This window comes from Ruditapes philippinarum, unplaced genomic scaffold, assembly GCF_026571515.1.
Source record: "Ruditapes philippinarum isolate M1 unplaced genomic scaffold, ASM2657151v2 ctg298_1_1_1_1, whole genome shotgun sequence".
Taxonomy (NCBI): Eukaryota; Metazoa; Mollusca; class Bivalvia; order Venerida; family Veneridae; genus Ruditapes; species Ruditapes philippinarum.
Window position 1 is genome coordinate 1,493,761 of NW_026853973.1, and position 10,103 is coordinate 1,503,863.

Genomic DNA, 10,103 nt, shown 5'->3' on the forward strand with positions numbered 1-10,103 from the left:
ACCTATTCACTTACCAGAAAATGTCTATTTAGTCCAATTTGCTATTAATATCCAAGGAAATTTCATTTTTCTACGTATAATGCATGTATTCTGTACAGAACAATACTTTTTTAAAGTTGTCCCCAGTAAGTTGTCAACTTGCATACTCTGAAACTTTGAAAAACAGCCAATAATATTCTTGAATTATCTTCATTGTCAATAATGTGGAATTTAATTTATAAATTGTGGACGACTTTTCCCGTTTTCGTGCTTGAATCATAATGCATATCTAACTATGAGTTTGAAGAGCCATTTGACCAAATAATATCAGCAATATCCAAAGGCGAATCGTCATTTACTTATATATGATTTGAAGTATGCATTCCCCCGTCTCCGTTCGTAAGTAACAATCACTTTTCCAAAAAATTATATATCGATTTTTTCTTGTAATATCGTACCGGATTTTGTATGTTTTTGTGGTGTTATAATTTGTGAAATAACCCCATGTTGTACGATGTGATATCTTCTTGTATCTAGGTGAATAAAAAATACTTTGTGTAAATTAATCTAAAAAGAGCAGAACAATGTATGTAACGTTTAAATTACTTTTTCTAATATTATTTTTAAGAATATTATTATTAAGAAAATAATTCAATGGGCAATTGAGCGTTTTTATTTACGTTAATATCTGACTTGCAGAATAAAGAAAATTATAAAATATGTAAAAGGATAAGGCTTCTAACTAGATGGTTAGAAAAAGAACAATTGTCTAGTTACAATAATATAATATAAATATAATAATATATAATATAAATGCATAATTATTCCAGTTGACGTAAAAGTTTATGTTATCAAGGAATGAACAAGTAATGCTTGTATTTAAACACCATGGAAAAAAACAAATTATTTTCGTTACTTTCTGTGACGTAAACTATTCTATGATTATACATTTATAAAATAATAATATTAAAACGATATAAATGTTCCTTATGCAGTGTTAAAATAAAATAATAATAAATAAAATTCTAAATCCATAATTTCAATTATTTCGGAAGCGCTTTCGATGATTTTGTGCATATCATCATCTAAAAATTTGTATTTCTTGCTACATGTTTTTATTAAATGTCAACAATAATAATTATATTGTAACGCTACTTATTCATGTGTTTAGCATGTGTTGGAAGTTACTTGAGCCTTAGCGTAATGTAAGTGTATATTAAGTGCCTCGTTTTCAGTACCATCTATCTATAGAATAAAACTTGTTACGAGACAAAGCGTTTCCTTCATACATTGCCAAGCCTACTTATATTAAGAGAAAATGCAAATTGACAACCGTTATTCACGTCTTATTTCAGACAGACTGGGTTTTATATTCTGCACCAGAAACTGTGATTTTTCTTTCAGTTACCGTCTTATTCAATCTATTGCATTGATAATGAATTCATTAACTGATTGTTCCTATAATCTAATGGTTATTATTTTAAAATACCTTATTTTGAAGAGAATATTAGAGTTTAGAGTTGTTTAAAAGTAAATGTGTTTTTTAAGTTGGTTTGTTTTAATGTTAATTTGTATGCCACTCAACCAGGATCGGACCGACGACCCCTGGAGTACAAGTCCAATGCCCTCACTATTAACTAAACGGGCTGACCTTTATTTGATGAGATAATTTTGATAGGAGGATTATACGATATTTGGCATTTTTCGCTACAACAAGTTCATTTTTACCAAAAGTGCCAAGATTAAAAAAATGCCTCTCCATTATGCTAAAAGGCTTTGACATTTTTCATATTACAACGTTTGCCTTTTTTTAAATAAATGCAATATTAGTGTTTTTTTCAGTTGTATTAGTATTTTCTCTTAATTGCTTCCTTAGAGACACCTTCAGACGCTATGCTATCTTGTTCATATGTTTTTGTTTAATAGGAGTAAGGATGATACGATACTACGTCATCGCGCACCTGCACAATGTTCACAATCGGAATGTTTTGTGTGTGTGTAAACATGTCCTCGACTCGAAGGTACAATATGTTTTTATGGTACGATTTATCGTCAATATTCACTCTAAGTAATATTTTGATAAGACAGCTTGACACGTTCTTCTTGAGAAATATAGTGAAAGGATTTTACATAATAACCTATCCTTTAATATGATTATACGCCCATTAATCAAATGTAAGCGAACTATTTGCAATAAATATATATCTTGACGAAAACTAAGCCTTTGAAGTGTATGTAATACGTTATCCGTTGACATAAAAATTCAAGAAATAGAAACAGTAATTGAAAAGTGATTATGAATCCCTACATATGAATATGTGCAAAAAATACTACATATTTTAAATTGTGTACCTAAAATTATATAGTACTTCTTTTAAAATTTTTCCCTTTTTTACTCAAAAAAAAAAAAAAAAAAAAAGAAAAAAAAAAAGAAAAAAAAAACAAAAAAAAAACAAGATTGCATTTGAGAAAAATGCTATGCCACCGCATGGTTCAAATTTCATAGCTGTACGTCAACGGACAAGAAAGTAGGTCACATCAGCAAAATCTAGGTCAAAGTTCAATTTTACATCTAAAACTGTGCACATGGTCAAAATGTCATTGCTGTACATCAAAGGACAAGAAAGTAGGTCACTGTCTCCTTGCACAAGGCATAGTTTTGACCCAAGGGTTTAATAACAATCTTGATACAGGTCCATCAAACAACATTTCAAGTCAAATATCTAAGCTATAGCTTTCTCCCATTTAATCAGAAAACATTTGTTTTATTTTCTGTTTTTAATACGTGTACATAATGAGAATCACTGCCCCCCGGGCAGGGCCAATTTTTGACATTTGAACAACTTTGGTAGAGGACCTATAGATGATATTATATATCAAACATCAAAGCTCTATGCCTTGAACCTTCAGAAAAAATATACTTTTTTTTCACTATATGTACATAATGAAAATCAATGACCCCCGGGGCGGAACCAGTTTTGACCCCAGGGCTATGATTTGAACAATCTTGCTAGAGGTTCACACAATGTTTCATGCAAAATATCTTAACTCTATCCTTTGTAAATTTAGAAAAGATGATTTTATAAGTTTTAACTATATTCATATAAGATAAACCTATGGCTCCCAAGGGCGGGGCTAATTTTGACACAAGAGGCAAAATTTGAACAACTTTGGTAGAGTACCTTTAGATGATATTATTTAACAAATATTAAAGCTCTAAGCCTTGTACCTTCAGACAATAAGATTTTTTTATTTTTTACTATATGTATATATTGAAATCAATGACCCCCAGGGCGGGGGCAATTTTGACCCCAGGGCTATAATTTGAACAATCTTGCTAGAGGTTTACAACACAATGTTTCATGCAAAATATCTAACCTCTAGCATTTGTCAATTGCTAGAAGAATTTTTTTAGTTTTTACTATAAACAAATAAGGAAAACCAACGACCCCTGGGGCGGGGCCGATTGTGACCCCAGGGCAATAATTTGAACAATCTGGGTAGAGGTCTACCAGACAATGCCTTATGCAAAATATCTAAGCTCTAGGCCTTTTGGATCTTTACAAGAATATTTTTTAAATTTATTCTTATAATTCCTTTTGGTTGCCATGGCAACCAGATTTCTGCATGGAATGAAATTCTTTGAACAACTTTGGAAGCCCTTCTTCCCAGGAACAATCCTGCCAAGTTTGGTTGAAATTGGACTAGTAGTTTTTCACAAGAAGATTTTTTAAGTTCACTATATAATCTATATAACACACACACACTCGCACGCACGCACGCACGCACGCACGCACGCACACACACACACACACAGTTGAATCGCTATATGCCACCGCATCGCAGATTGCGGTGGCATAAAAACACAGGAATTAAACTTTTCGACATGACATTAATGTTATAGTTGCTACATTTTGATACATATTATTCTGTCTTAAGTTTGAGTAATATTTTTTAGGCAAGCCCTGGATAGCTGATCTGGAAAATGTTTATGCTATAATTTTACTTATATTTTACAATACGATTCTTTGCATACCAGTCTACAATCTTACAGTTTACATGTGTAAAAGTTGAATGTGTATATTTATGCGTTTACAATATTCATATGCATGTTAGTACACGCGTAATTTCAGCTTTAACTGTCTTGTATCAATTTTCCCTTTAAATGGATTACCGTGCCCTTAATATAATAAGGTTGGTCAATATGCACTGCAATATGGTCAATAGATTTAACAAAACAGCAAATATTTTATAATTTTCTTGTTAAATTTCCGAAACAATCTGCTACAAAATACAAACTTTCAGATGCTTAATAAAACACATGTATTTAAATGCTTCATAGCTGAAAATTAACCGACCCAAGTCCATTTCTTGCACCGATGACCTGCAAGAGGTTTTTGTGAGTAAAGGAAAGAAGAAAAAGTCACAAGGCATACAGTGGCAATTTAAGGAAACAAATCAATTACTGTAGCTCCTTTGTGTGCATGGGTTGTTGTCATACAGACAATACAGGCCTTTCATTCCAGTCGAAGTACGAACTGTAATAAAGTGCTGTGGAATTTTTCTTAACAGGACATTTCCACGGGCATTGAAAAGAATAACGTTTATAACCTTTTAAAAACCTGTAAAACGCTTGGCAATGCATGGTCCACCCAAATCTCATTGATACACTTGCAAACTGCCGTAAAATAGTGAAACCAGCTTTCATTACCGTCACAAAATTAGGAAAACAACGACTGTCATATATAGCAAAACATTTTCAATAATTTTCACTTCTTCTGATCAGATGATATGTTTGCAAATGTGGGTGTCCATCTGGAAGTTAGTTATCGCATAACATTCAAGTAATTATTCTTTTGATATTCCAGTGATATGGGCTATTTGGGTAAGTGAAGTTTATAACGTGTTCTTACCATTGATCACATAAAACAGTTGCATAAGAAACTTCATTGTTGTCATAAATATATAAACATTTTAATAGTGTTGCTCTAGCTTTTATGTAAATCAGCACTTTTAGCATAACGTTTACCAATCTTTTTATACATAAATTAATTTTTGTAATAAACGGAACACGTCTTCTTTTTTGAGCTACAAGGCGCATTTCATACATTTATATAACCATAAAATATACGTTTTCGTCTCCTGTGAATTCAAAAATTCTTAGGTAACAATAGAGTAATCGAGGAAGCCAGTGTTAACCAATTGTTTACAAAGTTTGAAAACCCTTAATAAATAGCTTTTTCTAATCACTTTGAGTTAATATAAGGAAACCTTTAATTTAAAGATTTAATTAATAATATTGATTTGAAATAACAATTGCTATCAGTCATGATCAATTATTATGATTTTGATGTATTTTATTGATAATAAGGCAAATTGAATGAGTATTTTTATCTCAATTTATTTTTGGACAACTGTGTTGCTATTGGATACAATAAGACTACTTAAATTAAATAACATCTATAGAACAAACAAGAAACATGGCAATGCCACGAAACCTGTTTTTTTCCCAATTATCACCATTGTAGATAAAGCTGTTGTAGTTGAAAAACAAATACAAACAAACAATGTTACTATGTGCTATGTAAATTTTAATAATGATTTTCCTTTTTTTAGTAACAGTCACTTTGACCCTATTGGGCGCTACAGCCATCCAATGTGAGGTCTTTATAAAAACTTGCTATACACTAAATTTCATACAAATATCTTAGTTATTGACCGGAAACCTCTTTTTAGTAACAGTGGCCTGGAAACAGATTTTCTATTTTTAGCAACAGTGACCTTGACCTTAAAAGACCCAAAAGCAGGCAGATGAGCTGGCAGGCGTGCAACAAACTAGATAGTTTCTGTTAAAGTTTGGTTAAATGTTTTAGTTGTGATTAAAAGAATATATTACACTAATAATTACATTTTATGAAGAAAAAAAAACAACAACAAAAAAAACAACAACAAAGAGCCATAATAAGGGCCTGGGCACTTGGTGACTTTTGTGAAAGTTTGGTCAAAATCCTTTGAGAAATGTAGGAGTTGCGCACAGAAGAAATTGTTTACGCCCGCCCACCGACATACCTAAATATCATAACCAGATTTTCCTTCAGAAAACCTTGTTAATGAATGACGAGCATGCATACCAGGTACTTCTTTATGGTTAATCTGAAATTCAATTTTATTTCTTTCTTTTTTTAAGTTAGTACGTTACAAAAATATTTAATGTGTAATATACCGTTTTAGAAACAAATTTTGAAAGAATAAAGAAAGAAAACAGTCATTGTTCATATTTCGAAGATTAATATGATAACATCTTAACCTGTAAATAATATATCATCGATTGTACTTAGCAAAAACATATACCCCGGCAATATACTTTATTTTATTTCCAAAAATCAGTGTCCAATATATTACCAATATATTATGTCTCCCCAAAATGATTGTTTTTACCTTTGCTGTCTGCATTAAGCTTGTGTGGCTTTAACAGGTCAAACTGCTGGAGGGATTTCGAGGAAACATCACGGGAATGATCATTACCATTCCTGGTTGTGCTTATCGCTTGTACGTTCCATTTCGCAACACAAACCTAAACTAAATTGTAAAAGTAATGAAATAAATGTGAAGTAAGATGTACAGGATAGTTCTTGAAATGCACATTATGCCTTACAAACGAAAACATTTTTACTTATTTAAAAAGGGTTACCTTTAGATTTAAAACGACAGAAGAAAATGATGATTCCGGTAATTGGCAAATCATCTGATGTTTCGAAACTGTAAAAACACACCCACAATTTCTTTTTAGCAAAAAACTAGAAATGTGTCCATAGGACACGGATGCCCCCACACACCACTGTTCTGTCAATCTTAAGACTCTAGGTCAAATATTTTTTGGACTACATGTGCCACAAGTTGAAATCTAAAAATCAGTAAAGGGCCATAATTCTGTTAAATTTGGTTGCCGCAACAATTCCTTCCTTTACTACCATCTGCACATTAAGGTTGTTAATCCCTGGAAGTTTAAGCAAAATCTGCCATTCGGTTTAAGAGGAGTTGCGTTTACAAAATTTCTACATAGTATATAATGAAAAAATCAACAAAGGGCCATAATTCTGTTAAATTTGGTTGCAGCAAAAATTCCTTCCTTTACTGCCATCTACACATTAAGGTTGTTCATCCCTGGAAGTTTAAGCAAAATCTGCCATCCGGTTTAAGAGGAGTTGCGTTCACAAAATTTCTACAAAGTATATAGTGAAAAAATCAACAAAGGGCCATTATTCTGTTAAATTTGGTCGCAGCAAAAAAATTCCTTCCTTTACTACCATCTACACTTTAAGGTTGTTCATCCCTGTAAGTTTAAGCAAAATCTGCCACCCGGTTTAAGAGGAGTTGCGTTCACAAAATTTCCACATAGTATAAAGTCAAAAAATCAACAAAGGGCCATAATTATGTTGAATTTAGTCGCAGCAAAAATTCCTTCCTTTACTACCATCTACACATTAAGGTTGTTCATCCCTGTAAGTTTAAGCAGAATCTGCCAGCCGGTTTAAGAGGAGTTGCGTTCAAAAAATTTCTACATAGTATCTAGTGAAAAAATCAACAAAGGGCCATAATTCTGTTAAATTTGGTCGCAGGGAAAATTCCGTCCTTTACTACCATCTACACATTAAGGTTGATCATCCCTGTAAGTTTAAGCAAAATCTGCTATCCGGTTTAAGAGGAGTTGCGTTCACAAGATTTCGGGACGTACGGACGGACGGACTGACGGACTGACTGACGGACGGACAAGTGCAACGCTATATGATCCCACATTGTGGGGGCATAAAAACATTTCTGCAACATAATCGGCCTAATCTGTCTAGTCAAATTGCTCAGATATTTAAAGTCCGTCTAGCAATACTTTCATTACAATTTCTAGAGATCAATTTATTTTACACAAGATCTTTAAATTTTAAATTTTGCCCAAAATAAGGAAAGTACTTGTAATATCAGAACTTATCAGGTATCCTTAGATTATGATGTTCAATACGTGTCTGATTTATTATAATTATGATTATTCACATGTTTAATTGATATAATGTTTATATACGAGTATTCTGCGTATTTATCAAGAACTGGGTATTTGTTGGTGTTAGATATTGAGTTTACTTACCGAAACACGACAGGTTTTTTAAAAAAACACATTCATCTTAATGTGTTCCATTTGTTAAGATTAATAACCCTAAAAGTTATAATAACCTTATTGTTATGCAAGCTATGCTAACATTTATATATGACTTTGCATGAAAAACTAAGAACTAACATATTCAAGTTAACCAGGAGTTCGGCCGAGTATCTTCTTTTAAAATATACTTCTTGTTACAGATGTTAATTTGACAAACAAAATTAATTTGACTGCATACAACCTAATGAGCTTATAGTACGTTCTATTTGGATTTGTATTTATCTTCAAAATTCAAGGAGATAAAAATAATAAAATCAAAAAAACATATACTCCAATTTGTAAAAGATTTACAGGCTGGATTGTAGCAGTGATAATTATAAGTAAATTCATTTGCCTTTTCAGAAAGAAAAGTGATACACTTGATAAACTGGCGCAATTGATGCGTATGAAATTGGTTCAAAGAATTTTTTCGTTATTAGAACTCGTACTCTAATTGATTATTTACTTTTTTCTTAGTTCAGAGTGTTTGCTAATGACGCAACAGAATACAATGCGGCGGTTGCTAATAAGATGCTGTATTAAGTCGATTGAGATAATTCGTTAAAACTGACGTCACAATTCTTTTTTTTGTTGTTGTTGAAAATTTAGTTCTAAAACAAGGAAGACATCAGACTCATAGCGTAATATGCATTAGTAGATTATAACTACCATGATATTTTATTATTCATATTAAAAAATCGTTTGTTTTGTGCAAAAGAAAACTGCTAAATCATATATATTTTGAAAAAATAAAAGTTTTGCAATTTTCTATGCGTATTTTAGTGATTTAACTGTCCGTGCCCTGTCCTGTTTTTTGTTTGCGGTCCGCCTGGGCTCCTTGCCACTGGTTCTTGTTACTGGTTTGTGTGGGGGTTGCGTTCATTAAACGTCGCCTTTCCTTGTTCATCTTGTTTATCAGATATTAACATACCAGCTAGATAATTGTATGTGCATGTTAACATGGTTAAAAAAAAATCAATAATATGGATAAAAATATAGCAAGAGTGATGTTTTCATAACGTTTTTGTCGGCAGTCACAATTGTGAAATCTATGTATTACACGGAATAAGTAAACATTCTAGAATAATTGTTATATTCGTATCTAAATCAAAGTAATTACAATTGTCTTCACTTTGTTGGTTTGTGGAAATAAATATTTTTGAGAAATTTTCATGTAGCATATGGTTAGAACAATTACAAAACATCGATGTACATTATGCTTATGATGATAGAGTTATATTTATGGGTTGTGTGTGTGTGTTTTTTTTTAAAATTATATCTATGGGTTGTGTGTGTGTGTTTTGTTAAGATTTTTTGTTTATTAATCTTAACCACTTTGTCAGAAAGGTTTGATGAATTGTCCTTCAAAACTCTTAAATATTAGACGCATGTTTTGTTTTGTTCCTTTCCTAGAAACCGCTATTTTCAAATTCATGGCCGTACTAGATGCTTTGTTTTTAAATTAGATATTTCTACATTTGATATCAAATTTATTTAAGTGTAATAAGGCTTTGAAGTTAAGAATACAAATGTACTGCCATCAAATTTTACTGTATGGTTTGCAAGGTTTCAGATTATTATTTACAATCATGCTGTCTCTTTTTGTATATTTTGTGCAGTATCATTTTATGCTTTCATGAACATTGCATGCATTATTGCCGATGAGACATGAAAAACAAATGGCAGGGCAGGTCAATACAACATTTTCTGACGTTTTATGTGTAAAATTCCAATAATGATCTCTCTTTAGCCTTTATATATAAATACTTGGAGAAGTTATATAATTGTGATGACATAATGTTATAGTTGAAACAATTACTCAGAGAATCTTTTTTCGTTTGAGTGAAATATTGAATATATTTTTTACGGAACATGATGAAATGCCACATATTTTCACAAGCCGTGATGGCAAGTGAAAATATGTGGCATTTTAGCA